This window comes from Aquarana catesbeiana, linkage group LG13, assembly GCF_042186555.1.
Source record: "Aquarana catesbeiana isolate 2022-GZ linkage group LG13, ASM4218655v1, whole genome shotgun sequence".
Lineage (NCBI taxonomy): Eukaryota > Metazoa > Chordata > Amphibia > Anura > Ranidae > Aquarana > Aquarana catesbeiana.
Window position 1 is genome coordinate 132039496 of NC_133336.1, and position 14412 is coordinate 132053907.

Below are 14412 nucleotides of genomic sequence, written 5' to 3' on the forward strand. Positions count from 1 at the left end.
GAGAGGGGATATGATTTCAATCTATAAATGTCGTACTGGTGAAGACATTGAAGGTTGAGTTTAGAGAGACCATGGAGTTAAGACTCTGCAAGGATTTCCATTTGTGAGGTTTCATCTAGGCTTATGAGCAGATAGCAGATCCTGGAGATGTTAGTGCGTTGCCTTTTAGTAGATTTGTGGCTCGATGGGAGACTCCAGGATGTGGATGTCTTCTTGCCTTCCTGGAAGCTCAGGAGGGGAAAAATTGAGATCTAGGCAAAACTTTTCCAGATCCTCGGGAAATTGTAGCATAGCGGTGCGACCATCTCTGTTAGCAATGAGGCAGACCGGGATTATTGCGCAGTTTGTCAGTAAGTGGGCGCAAGCCACATTGACAGTTTAGGGTTTCTCTAGCCAGGTCTGGAAAAAAGGAGAGTATGGCGCCATCAAAATCTAAGGTGGAGGCTTCTCTGGCCTTACGCATAATCATTTCCCTTTCTTCAAAGTAGTGGACCTTGCAAATAACAATTCTCGGGGTGTCTGATATGTTGCGAGGGCGGAGAGCCCTGTGAACCCTGTCCAGCTTTACAGGTGATCAGCGGGATTACCCAGTAATTTGTTGAAAATACCTTGGATCATGGCCAGTAAGTCACCGTCCCTGGTCACTTCCGGAAGACCCCAGCCCCAAATGTTGTTGCGCCTATTACGGTTCTCCTGGTCTTCCAGCTTGTACATGGCCATCCTGTGTGCCAGTGTCAAACTGCGAACAGTGGATTGGAGATCTTTAATGGTGGTTGCATGTGTATCTAGGCGTTGCTCCTACTCCTCCACTCTGATCGGGACCTGTGATAAGTCGGAGCGGACCGAGGTCTCTTTTTTTTTTTTTTTTTTATAGCGCTTTCAAGACTATGGAGCATGGAGGCAAGTTCCGTTTTGGTTGGGAGACCACTCACCAGTGCTGCCACCTCCGATCGGTGGGGAGAGCAGGCTCCTTTGTCTGAGCCGCATGATGAGGCTGGGGAGCTGCGTCTCTGGCAGCAGGCGGAGCCAGCGCTATGCGGAGAGCGGCCTGTTTCCCCTGCATCCAGGGAGTCCTCCTGTTCTATGACCAGGAACCATTTATTGGAGCCCGAGGCGGAGCTTTTAGCTGTCAGGGAGCGGCCCGTTTGTTTTCCCCGTTGTGGCAACAGGTGGATTTCAGCAATTGATGCTGTTTAATGGAGCTGACAGGGAAACCTCCGGAGGAACTCACGAAAAGTGCATCTTCACTGGGCCATGCAGAAGCCACACGCCCTTCATAAACCTTTTTAACATCTCAGTAGAAGTCTCATTGTCCAGATAGGGCAGAGTTAATTCAGAATATAATGTTGAAGGAAGACCAGCTGTTTAGTCCAGGGCGCTCAATCTTTTGAAGAGCAAGGGCCAATTTAGTGAATTGGTAACCAGTCGTGGGCCACAAATATGAGATTTTACTACCCCTCAAAATACAAATGTAACCCAGTCCTTACTGTCCTGAGCCCCCTATAAGGCTGCTTTCACACTGATGTGCGCAGTGCAGCTGTGGCTTTCCTGCGGGTTAGCTGCGCTTTGCCATAGACTTCTATTATATCTTGCAGGTGTGGTGCACTTTCGGAAAGCACACCAAAACTCCCGCATTCAGGAGTTTTGGTGCGCTTTCAGAAGGTGCACCAAACCCGCAGGATATAATAGAAGTCTATGGCTCAGTGCAGCTAAGCCGCATGTGCACTGTGCACATCAGTCTGAAAGCAGCCTAATAACCCTTTTTTAGAAGTGCTAATATGCCCATTGCAAAAGTGCAGTGTACTTGGTGTTTAATACACTGACCTTTTTCTCATCCAGCTTCTACTGGCATCGCTCTCCAGGCTGCTAGAAAAGTCCCAGGCGAACTGCACTTCATAGTTACATAGTTACATAGTTAGTCAGGTTGAAAAAAGACACAAGTCCATCCAGTCCAACCACAAAAAAAAAAAAAAAAAAAAAAACGTACAATCCAATATACCCAATACTATACCCACAGTTGATCCAGAGGAAGGCAAAAAACCCCAGCAGAGCATGCTCCAATTTGCTACAGCAGGGGAAAAAATTCCTTCCTGATCCCAGAGAGGCAATCGGATTTTCCCTGGATCAACTTTACCTATAAATGTCAGTACCCAGTTATATTATGTACATTTAGGAAAGTATCCAGGCCTTTCTTAAAGCAATCTACTGAGCTGGCCAGAACCACCTCTGGAGGGAGTCTATTCCACATTTTCACAGCTCTTACTGTGAAGAAACCTTTCCGTATTTGGAGATGAAATCTCTTATCATATCACTCTGCTTGGGACAGGAAATGGCACTATAAAGGAATCATTGACATATTCAGCTCCTGCTTCCTCTGCTGCCGACACCCGCTCAATTGCACTCTGATGCTCTGGGATGGCGAGTCAGAAACCCATTGATCGCAATCTGGGCTTGCCAACTCACCATCCCAGAACATGGGTATATACTTCCCTGGTTTGAGGTCACGGGCCTTGGGTTTAGCCCTTTTCCTGCCAGTGCCACTTTTGCACACATGTTAAAATGCACATTTTAGACCTAAAGATTAGTTAAAATATCCAAAAATTCTACATTTTCCAAAAGCAGGGACCCTGCAGAAGAAAATGGTGGTATTTTAATTTTTTTAATGTTACATGATATTAGTGCAATGGTTTATCAAAAGCATAATTTAAGTAAAGATACACTGAATTAAATTTTAGTAATTTTATTTTAATATATTACCCAACATTTTGGTAAAATAAAAAAAGATTAGCTTGTAGACATCGATGACCCATGCAGCGGTTTGCTCCTGTGCCTGGGAATCTGGTTGGGTGGCTTTACAGCTCCACCAGTCATTTCTTGAAGAAAGAAATTGCACATGTTGCCTGGCGTAAAGTACCACAGTAATGCCGCATACACACGGTCAGACCTTCCAACAGGAAATGTTGGATGTGAGCTTGTTGGCGGAAAGTCCGACCGTGTGTATGCTCTATCGAAATATTTGTTGTCGGACTTTCCGCCAACAAATGTTTGCTAGCAGGTTCACAAATTTTCCGCCAACAAAATTTTGTTGACGGACTTTCCGATCGTGTGTACACCAGTCCGTCACACAAAAGTTCACGCATACTCAGAAGCAGAAGCAACTGGTCTTGTAAACTAGCGTTCGTAATAGAAAATTAACATTTGTGACTTAGCAAATTATGAAATCTCCAAATGCAGCGCACAATTCTCTTCTTCTTTAATGGGATAATAATGAAAATAATAAGAATGGACCCGCGCCGTGGAGTGAATATAGTGAGTGAAAAAACAAATGTAAATAAAGTATTTTTAGTGAATCCAAAATGTAAATGTGTGTGTATGTCTGCATACACACACACACATACAAGATATATGCAATGGGGCTGCCGCTGTAGTGTGAGGTAAGTACACCCAAAAAACTGATAAAGAAATTAATACTCAGCGCTGCCTCTCTATATCATAATTTTCATCTACCGTATTTATCGGCATATAACACGCACTTTTTTCCCCTTAAAATCAGGGGAAAATTGCGGGTGCGTGTTATACGCCGATCCCCTGCGATCCTGACCTGTCAGAACAAAAAAATCGCTGACCGCGATTTGAAAATGGCGCCGCCGGCGCCGAAATACACAGTGCCGGTCCTCGGCTCTTCTCGGCGGCTTTCGGTTTCACTCGAGCGCTGCCCGAACCTAGCCGAGTATACTCAGCTAGTTTCGGATAGCTCCGCTCACCGTCCGAGTGGAGCCGAAAGTAAACGAGAGCCGCCGAGAAGAGCCGAGGACCGGCTATGTGTATTTCGGCGCCGGCGGCGCCATTTTCAAATCGCGGTCGACGATTTTGAAGCTCAGAGGCTTCAGCAAGACTGCACTGGGGCAAGGCTGGACTGGGGCAAGGCTGGACTGGACACTGGGTAAGGCTGCACTGACATGGCTGCACTGACATGGCTGCACTGGCAAGGCTGCACTGACATGGCTGCACTAGCAAGGCTGCACTGACAAGGCTGCACTGACATGGCTGCTCTAGCAAGGCTGCACTGGCAAGGCTGCACTGGCAAGGCTGCACTGACATGGCTGCACTGGCAAGGCTGCACTGACATGGCTGCACTGGCAAGGCTGCACTGACATGGCTGCACTAGCAAGGCTGCACTGACATGGCTTCACTGACAAGGCTTCCCTTCAAGTTCCCTCCTAAAAGTTTTTTTTCCTTAAAATTCCCTCCTAAATTGAGGTGCGTGTTATACGCCGGTGCGTGTTATACGCCGATAAATACGGTACTTACATCAAATATATGTCATATAACAACATATACAGCAAAGTGCTAAAGTGCCAATAAATTCATACAATAAGGTGCAAAGAATAAAGTGCAATCAACAAAGTTCATCTATTGTGGAGTACGGAAATGGTGACACATAGGTGTAATCTTGGTGACTTCCTGTGTTCCCCTCCTGGGTCCCCACTCACCAGATAGTGAAAATCAATGCGCCTTTGTGTTTAAAGATGGTGTCTTCTGTCCAGCAAAATGGATAAGTTGGTTGTACCTCAGAGAATGGAATGGAATGGAACCTTCTCTCCTCCACCGCTTGTTATGGGTCCTACATACTTTACTCAATCATAGGTGATTGCAATGGTAAAGTTCGGACAAGTGAAGAGAGAGAGGATATAGTGTAATACTGCAAGATTTATTTAAAAGGTTTAAAATCATTACACTTACATCAAAAATCTTTAAAATGTGCAAAATCGCCGTCTTGGCATCCAAACACCTTCACAGATAGTCCTTAGCTTGACATGTTTCGCCCCTCCCACTGGGCGTCATCAGAAGCTAATATAATATTAGCTCTAATAATGAAGCTGCTTTGCTGGTGATACTTATTGCAAACAAATTTTCAAAGGCTTTTTTTTTCAAGTGATAGCAAGAATAATAATAATAATAGCGCTAAATGAAAACCGCAAAAAGAAAAGCGCGAATCAACACTCACCAAACTTCTACTAACACGAAATTAGCAGAAGGAGCCAAAAGGGTGGCCCAAAAGAGCTGAAAAACCACGTAGTACGTCTAGTACATCACTACGAACGTAATTGTTGGCCAATATTTGTGTGACCGTGTGTATGCAAGACAAGTTGGAGCCAACAACCTTCAACCAAAATTCCACGGTTTGTCGGAAAGTCCGATCATGTGTACGGGGCATTTGAGGTTGTTTAGACCCCATCTCTGCATCTACATCCAAATTAGTACAACCTAGTCCCAGAGACAAATGTGTTTAATAATTTCTAACTCCCATGCAATGCACAATCATAAAGCTCTTTGCAAAATCTGGTTGTGCAGGGAGAAGATTTTGGGCTCCAGATATGCCAGCTTTATTGAAAAAGAGGGGTAAATATAAATTTTTGAGTCCTTTGTTCTGGTTATGCTCAATGTAACGCATCTGTGTTTGGTGTTTATGCATGGCAGATCAACAGCTGAAACCATTACGGTTTATGGCTCAACACCATTATGAGTGCTTGAAAATTGTGATAACCAAAAATTGTACTGTGCTAACTGGTTAAGATGAAACAACCAGCCTATTTCCAAAAAAAGACAAAGCACCATTTAGATAAGCCTCTTTGTTTTCTCTAGCTAAAAGTGATATTAAGTGTGTCAGGAGCAACAAGCCTGTTCTTTCCTTTCCAAGCAAGAATTTTTGTTTTTGTTCAAATCGTACTCGCATTCCATACTTCTGTCCTATTCTTAAGATTCACAAAAAAGTAAAAAAACCTCCAGGCTGTGCAGTCATTGCACGAATGTTCAGTCTTGCTATCCTGCTGTCATAATACATTGTTTTCTTACAAACCATCGGCTAAGCTACTAGCTTTCATTTTTGACTCTTGCGTACCTTGGTGGCCTTGTCTATCAATGGAAAACAGATTACGGTTATCTTTGGATGTAAGTTCTTCTAAACCTGCATTGCTGACGATTTAGGTGTTCAGGTTGTACATTATTTCATTTATAAATATATAGACCTAGACCCTACATATTCCAACTTTCTTCTAGAGTCTATTCAGTTTGCTCTGACTCACAATTTTTCGGTTTACTGATGTCAATTGCCTGCAAATAGGTGTAGCAGCCATAGCGGTGGGGTTTGCTCAATGCTAGGCCAAGCTGTTTATGGGGTATTGAGAGGAGCAGTTCCATCTTGTCCTATAACCCCATCATATTAAACCTGGCTCTCTATATGAGATGTGTAGGTGATCTTCTAAATATCTGGAAGGTTTTTTTTCCCTATTGTTACAATAATCCCTTTGACATCACGTTCACCTATGTTACAGACCAAGATCAATATTACATCTACATTATGGCCAAGGCCATATTTTAAGTTAAACACGCTTTACAGGAATGAAAGTGTTTGTTACCCCAATACTTCATATTCCTGATATGTGCCTGCTGTACCATGTACTTGTATTAGAAAATATCCTGTTCTCTTTGTCTTGCTTAATTTGTGTGAAATCCCTGGTGTTCCTGCCAGTTCCCTCTGCTTTCCTTTTAAAAACCACACTAATTAGGAGAGCACATCGTGGTCAGCTCTCTAGTTATGCTGGGAACTCATTGTGCTCTCCTCCATTGATCAGACTTGTCCTGACACACCTCCGCTGCACAGCCATTCACTGGAAAGTAGGGCTGGGAGATTTTCTTAAAAAAAAAAATCTTCGATTCTCTTAAAAAAAACTCGATTCACGATTCGAATCGAGTTTTTTTTTTTTTTTGGAAACCGTGCCGGTCCCGAGGCGCTGCGGGCATGAGCTTTTAGGCGAGGCCGCGGCTTCGGCCTAGTCCGCGGCGTCCGGCCTAGCGGACTAGGCCGAAGCCGCGGCCTCATCTAAAAACTCCTTGCCCGCAGCTCTCCAGGCCCGGCGCGGTGTCGGCGCCGGTCCGGAGGCACTGCGGGCATGAGTTTTTAGGCGAGGCCGCGGCTTCGGCCTAGTCCACGGCGTCCGGCCGTAGCCGCGGACTCGCCTAAAAACTCATGCCCGCAGCGCCTCGGGACCGGCGTGGTGAAAAAAAAAAAAAAAAATCTAAAAAAATCGATTTGCTTAAATTTTGAATCGATTTGACCTCTCAACTCGATTCAAGATCTAAATCGATTTTTTCCCCAGCCCTACTGGAAAGTTCAATGGGCTGCTGCTTCTCCTCCCCAGCTCTTATGCAGCTGAGAACAGAGGGAATGTGATTATTTATTTTTAAAAAAAGTGTTTACAATGTTTATCTTTATACGTATACAAAAATGTTTTGCACTAAATGGGTTGTTTACAAGGTGATCGTTTACAATCACTTTAATTCCTATTTTCAGCTCACACTGTCCCTGCCACTGTGATGGAATCCATAATATTCCCGGCAGCCAATTTTGCAGTTGTACAAAACCTGTTCTAATGACCATGATTACATCTCTGAGTCAGATGCTATTAGACAAATTTACAGAGAATGGTTACAAAGAATCTGTTCCTATTGCTGCCTTTAAAATGCCTTTCACACTATAGTAGTTTGGAAGGAAACATCAGGTTTTTGTGCACAGTATAATACCAAAGCTTGGTTGCATTTTAGATGAGCACTGTGATATTCTCAAGAGACCTAATCTTACATGACCAGACAAACAAAAGGTTTTCTATACCAATAGTTTTCCCCCTTATGATCCTAATAAGGTTTTATAAATGCATACTTTATTATAAATTGTTTATTTTTTACCCTAGATGGTCTCTCTGTATTACTATGGTTATTCTAGCATTCTGTAGAATAGGAGCTCTAAAGACATCTAGTACCTCCTTTATATTTTTCCAGTTCTATTCTTTCCTATTGCATTATGGTTAATGATAATATATAGTTATGTATAATTTTGAACCATATAAGTTGGTTTACTGTGTATCTAAGGTGGGTGGATCACTAGTGCCAGGCACACGAGGAGCACATGCTCCACATCTGCTGGTGAGTGCCTTGGGTGTACTGAAGCCATTGCCACCCTCATCATCTCATTTCAGCATATCACTTATATGCATCCATTGTTAGCTTCTGTCCCTGCCTGCTGCCTGTCAGACCTGTAGACCTTGGCTATGTGCTACAGGTCTGACAGGTAGCCAGCGGCTACAGAAGTGACATGTTGAAAAAAAGAAAATGTGGGTGGTCAAGGGGTTGGGACCACCAGCAGTTGTAGCTCAATGCAAAGGTCTGCTGAGTATGTTCCATTGAGGGAAGGGGGAATTTGTGCTGGGGTGGGTTACTTTTTGGAAGGATTACAATTTCTCTCTGTCCATTACTTACTCTTGACCTCTACAGCCTGCGTGTTACTTACTTCTGACCCTGCACTCTGTGTTATTAACTTCTCACCCCTGCACTTTATGTATTATGCACTCCTGACCTCTGTACTTTTTGTGGTACTCCCTCCTGACCCCTGCCCTCTGTGCATTATTTACTTTCGACCACTGCCTACTGTGAGTTGCCCACTAAACATTGTGGGAGTTCTAAACCTTTAAGCTAATCTTTGCATTTTTTTAATACATGTGCACTTTGAATTGCCCAGGATTGGATTAAACATAATTTTAGGCCTGAATTTTGGACATCTAAAGATAGTAATGTAAAGAAGTGATCCATCCACCCCACAAACTAGCAAGAGAAGGTACATCTTCGGGCATGTCTGGGCGGCCTCAATCTGGGATTACTGGACCATCAAAACGGTCTCCTCCGGTCACAAGTAGGTCTTCAAAAACACCCCAAGACTCAGATTTGTCCTTACAACTCTTCCAGGTTCAGAAGAAAAAAAGCAGGTTCTGTTAACCTACGTGAACTGTTTATTGGCTCAAGGCGCAGCCATCTCTTTTCCAGAAGACGAAAGAGGCAAAGGCATGTATTCACCTCTGTTCATGATACAGAAGAGAAACGGTACATGGAGGCCAGTAATAGACTTAACCCATCTCAATTCCTTTATTCGGAAGGAAAAGTTCAAAATGGAATCTTTACTTACGATTCAACAGTCAGTACATCTGGGAGATTGGATGATTTCAATCGATTTGAAAGATGCTTAATATCACGTGCCGATAGCAACGGATTTCCAACAATTCCTCCGCTTTGAGGTAGGCAATCAGCATCTGCAGTTCACATGTCTACCTTTCGGCCTAACAACGTCACCTCGGGTCTTCTCCAAGGTCCTATTATCTGTTGTGGCTCTACTCCGCATCAAGGGGGTTCATCTTCACCACTATCTAGACGAGAAGAGCCATCTGGAGCCAACACAATCCCTTGTGTTTCTAGGGGCTCACTTCAACACATTGGAAAGCACCATCTCCCTTCCAGAGGCAAAGATTGGAGTGATTCGAGACAGAATACATGCAGCCCTTGTGTCATCTCACCTCTCCACTCTCCAATGCTTGAAAGTAATTGGCACAATGACAGCCACCATTCCTATGGTGAAGTGGGCCCAATGGTATACACGACCCTTCCAAAAAGGGTTCCTTCAACAATGGGATTCTTCCAGCCAAGTCCAGCGCATACACCTTACTCCAACCATGAGAACGTCTCTCCTTTGGTGGCTTCAAGGGAAAAATCTGCGCAATCACCATTCAATCATTCCCATCTCATGGGTCACAATAACATCGGATGCCAGCAATCGGGGATGGGGCGCTCACTGCCTTTCAGAAGTGGCTCAAGGCAGATGGATTTTCCCTGCTCGAGGGATTGTCTCCAATATTCTGGAGCTGAAGGCCACCTTTCAGGCACTCCTGTCATTTTGCCATCTAATAAAGGATTCATCAGTAATGCTAAGGTTGGACAATACAACCGCAGTGGCTTACATAAAGAAGCAAGGTGGAACTCGCAGCTGGTCTCTGTTACAGGAAGTGGAGCCAATAATGAGCTGGGCTCAGAAGTATTTGTCCAACATCTCGGCGGTTTACATTCCGGGTATTCAGAATGTACAGGTAGACTTCCTCTCAGGGGTTCAAATGGACAACGAGTGGTCTCTCCACAGAGGGGTGTTCAAGTGGCTTCTGACCCTGGGAGTACTTCCAGAGGTCGATCTGTTTGCTTCCCCATGCAATCACAAAATGCCCAGATATTAGTCGAGGTTCAGAGACCCTCAAGCATATGGAATAGATGCTCTCTCAGACCAGTGGAGGTTTCAGAAGGCTTATGCCTTCCCTCTGGTGCCAGTAATTCTTCAATTTCTCCGGAGGCTCAGAACAGAGAAAGTAGAGATCATTGCAGTGATTCCTTTCTGGCCCAACAGGCCGTGGTTCCCTCTGTTATCACTCCTGAGTTATCAAGACCCAGTTGCCCTACCTCTCAGGCCGGATCTACTGTCTCAAGGCACGACGTTACACCCATGCCCATCCTGCCTACACCTCAGGGTGTGGTTCTTGAGAGGGGAAGGCTTGAATCTCTAGGTTGTCCTGAAGAAGCTATTTCAACTCTTCTCAGTGCCAGGAGGGGAAGTACTAATAGGGTATACGAGCGTATATGGTCTAGATTCACTGATCATATGTCTTCCAGGTCGAATCCTTGTAACTCTCCAGCAGTACAGGACATACTGAGTTTTCTCCAATCAGGACTTGACCTATCCCTAGCAGTCAGCTCACTAATGCTGCGTACACACGAGCGGACTTTACGGCAGACTTTGCCCGGCGGACTTTTCGACTGACTTTATGACGGACTTTCCGAATGAACGGACTTGCCTGCACACAATCCACCAAAGTCCGTCAAATTCGTACGCATTATGCCGCATTATGAACTTTTTAGTCCGGTCGTACGTCATCACGTACAAATTCGACGGACTTTGGTGGATTGTGTGTAGGCAAGTCCATTCATTCGGAAAGTCCGTCATAAAGTCCGTCGAAAAGTCCGCCGGGCAAAGTCTGCCGTAAAGTCTGCTCGTGTGTACGCGGCATTAGAGTTCAAGTTTCAGCCATCTCGGCCTTCACAGGAGTATCTTGGGCAAATCATGCATTAGTTTGTCAATTCTTTAAAGGAGCTATCAGGCTTAAACCTCAAAGAAGACCTAGGTTTCCCAAATGGGACCTCCCTATTGTCTTGGATTTTCTCTCCAATCTTTGTTCAGATCCTGACAAACCTCTTTCCATGAGAGACCTCACGCTCAAGACCACCTACTTAGTAGCTGTGACTTCGGCTAAAAGAGTGTCGGAAATTAGAAATCTAGGTTCAGAAGAGCCTTTTCTGACCTTCTTTCCAGATAGGGTAGTGTTGATTCCCATGCTACGGTCAAACCCTAAAGTGACCTCAGTCTTTAATGAAAACCAAAAAAAAAAAGAGAGAAAAAACTGCGCAAGGAAAATTAGTAAATGATATTGACCTTCTATGCTGCAGAGTCCTATATGTGACACAAACACACAAATTTGAATGGGAAAAGAAATTGACTCGCGCTAAAACAAAAAAAACTAGCACATGTATGATTACAAAAGTGCAAAGATAAACCTTATGTGAACATATAATATAATGTGACAACACCAAAATAGGTTGATAAATGAAAACAACCTCCCCTTAAGTAAAAAATAAAAAATGAATTATAAAAATGATATATAAAAAAAAGTCCATATACAAAAATTCAATATAAAAGTCCATATACAAGAAGCCCAAAAAAAGTACAGTAATGTGCAAAAAAATTGAATGAAATCCCAGATGTGTGGGTCCACCACCATAGATGAAGTGCCTGGCCGCTTACCGGAACCCCATGACCCCCCGTTACAGAGGGTCTAACTGGGCATTGTAGTCTTGTTGCTTCGGGCAACCCAGGAATCAGGATGGAACCGGAATGGAACCTCAGAAGCTGTAGTGCAAATGGATCCCCAGGGGAAGATAAAGCCCGGCCCTCAATGGAATGTTAACATCATGTGATGAAAACAAAAGAAGGCTCCCATAGTGTAAAATCCAATGGTATTTATTGAAAAAATGTAATAAACACTCACATATAGAAAAACAATTCGTCCTCTGATGAACCGCCACATCAGTCATATGATGACGCTGGACTGCACTGGTGACAGTATGTAAAAAAAAAAATGTGTTCATTTTCTAAAATATTGTGACAAAAAATAACTTTAAAAAAACTATGCCTTCTAAATGCCACAGACTGTCTACTTTGCATAAAGGGGTCATTTGGGGGGAGTGTGTACTGTCCTGGCATTTTAGGGCCTCAAGAAATGATAGGCCATCAGTACATCATGATCAAATATACTATAGCTTTGTCAGGAACCATGAATCAGACAGAGACAAAAGTGCAGTACCAATTGCACTATTTAATAAAATGGTATAAACAGAGCAAACGTAGTCAAAACATAGCCAGAGTTCAGTAACCAGGACGGGTAGTCAGAACAAGCCAGAGAAACAGGGGTCCAGAGATCAGCGAAGTCGGGTGCAGCCAACAGGATCAGGAACCAGAAGGGAAGTCAGCCAAGCAAAAGTCTCTCACAGGAAAACACAGCAGAGAGAGTCCGGATCTGTTAACCAAGGCGAAGCCATAGGCGATCTGATCCAGAGAGTTTATATAACCAGCAGCTCTAGCTGACGAGCAGGAAATGAAGACCAGGTGAGTCACTGTGGAATGAAGAGTCTGGCAATTAACCGACAGCTGAGCACTGAGTTCTGACAAGTTTGTAGTTGGCATAACTTTCACACTAACCTATTAATATATTTTTCTTTTTTTTATTTCCCATAGACATGTAGCAGAATACATTTTTGCCTAATTTTATGATGAAATTAGATTTTTATTGGATATGTTTTATGACGAAGTAGAAAATATATATTTTTCTTTTAAAATGTTTGGTCTTTTTCTGTTTATATCGCAAAAAATAAAAAAAAACAGTGGTGTCAAGACTGATATATACAGCTTTGCAGTCTTTTCCTTTCAATCCACCGTGGCCGGATCTAGGGGGGTACTATCAGTTGCGCCCCCCCAAAGCCCCCCGACCACCCCCCTATACCCCGAATGCACTGCCCGTCTGCTGGGCTCCTTTCTCATACCAGCACTGTGCACAGCTCCTCCTCCCCACACTACACAGCTGAAATCACATTCTTTTACTTACAGCCACAAACTTCACAGGGTGTATCTGGCTACTGCAGCTATAGTGCCTTGAAAAAGTATTCATATGCCTTGAAAATTGACACATTTTGTCATGTTACAACCAAAAATGCAAATGTATTTTATTTGGATGTTATGCGATAGTCCAACACAAAGTAGCACATCATTGTGAAGTGGAAGGAAAATGATAAATGGTTTTCAAATTTTTTTACAAATAAATATCTGAAAAGTGTGGCGTGCATTTGTATTCAGCTAATACTTTGTAGAACCACCTTTCGCTGCAATGACAGCTGCAAGTCTTTTTGGGGATGGCTCTACCAGCTTTGCACATCTAGAGAGTGACATTTTTGCCCATTTTTCTTTGCAAAACAGCTCAAGTTCTGTCAGATTGGATGGAAAGCTTCTGTGAACAGCAATTTTCAAGTCTTGCCACAGATTCTCAATTGGATTTAGGTCTGGACTTTGACTGGGCCATTCTAACACATGAATATGCTTTGATCTAAACCATTCTATTGTAGCTCTGGCTGTAAGTTTAGGGTCGTTGTCTTGCTGGAAGGTGAACCTCCATCCCAGTCTCAAGTCTTTTGCAGACTCTTGACAGGTTTTCTTCAACTATTGCTCTGTATTTAGCTCCAACCATCTTCCCATCTACTTTGACCAGCTGCTGCCCTGTCCCTGCTGAAGAAAAGCATCCCCACAACATGATGCTGCCACCACCATGTTTCACAATAGGGATGGTGTGTTCAGGGTGATATGCAGTGTTAGTTTTCCGCCACACATAGAGTTTTGCTTTTAGGCCAAAAAGTTCAATTTTGGTCTCATCTGACCATAGCACCCCCCTTCTACGTGTTTACTATATCCCCCACGTGGCTTCTCGCAAACTGAAGATTGGACTTCTTATTGCTTTCTTTCAACAATGAACGTATTTATGATCCCCTGCGCTACCAGGTAAAGAAATTAAATGTATTTGATTAACTCCAAAATTAATAAATAAATAGAATAAAGCAAATGGTGATTATGGAAATGCTGCAATACTAATGTGTTCATAGTACATGTAAATAAAAATTGATAACAAAGTGATCTTGTGCAATTCCTCTATTGCTTTTATGTGTAATCAATCATACACCTTAAAAACGATGATAGGTAACAAATAATGAATATAATAAATCATTAGTTAATCAAGCCAAAAGATTACCTGAACTAACAAAGTGTCCCAGTGATCAATAAAATGTGTAAAGTCCTTCTTAGTTGAACTTCTAACGATCACAGTGCTTTCACCAATAACCTCAGTGCTCCCAGAACCCTCACCTCATAACTAGGAATAGAAAGCCTTA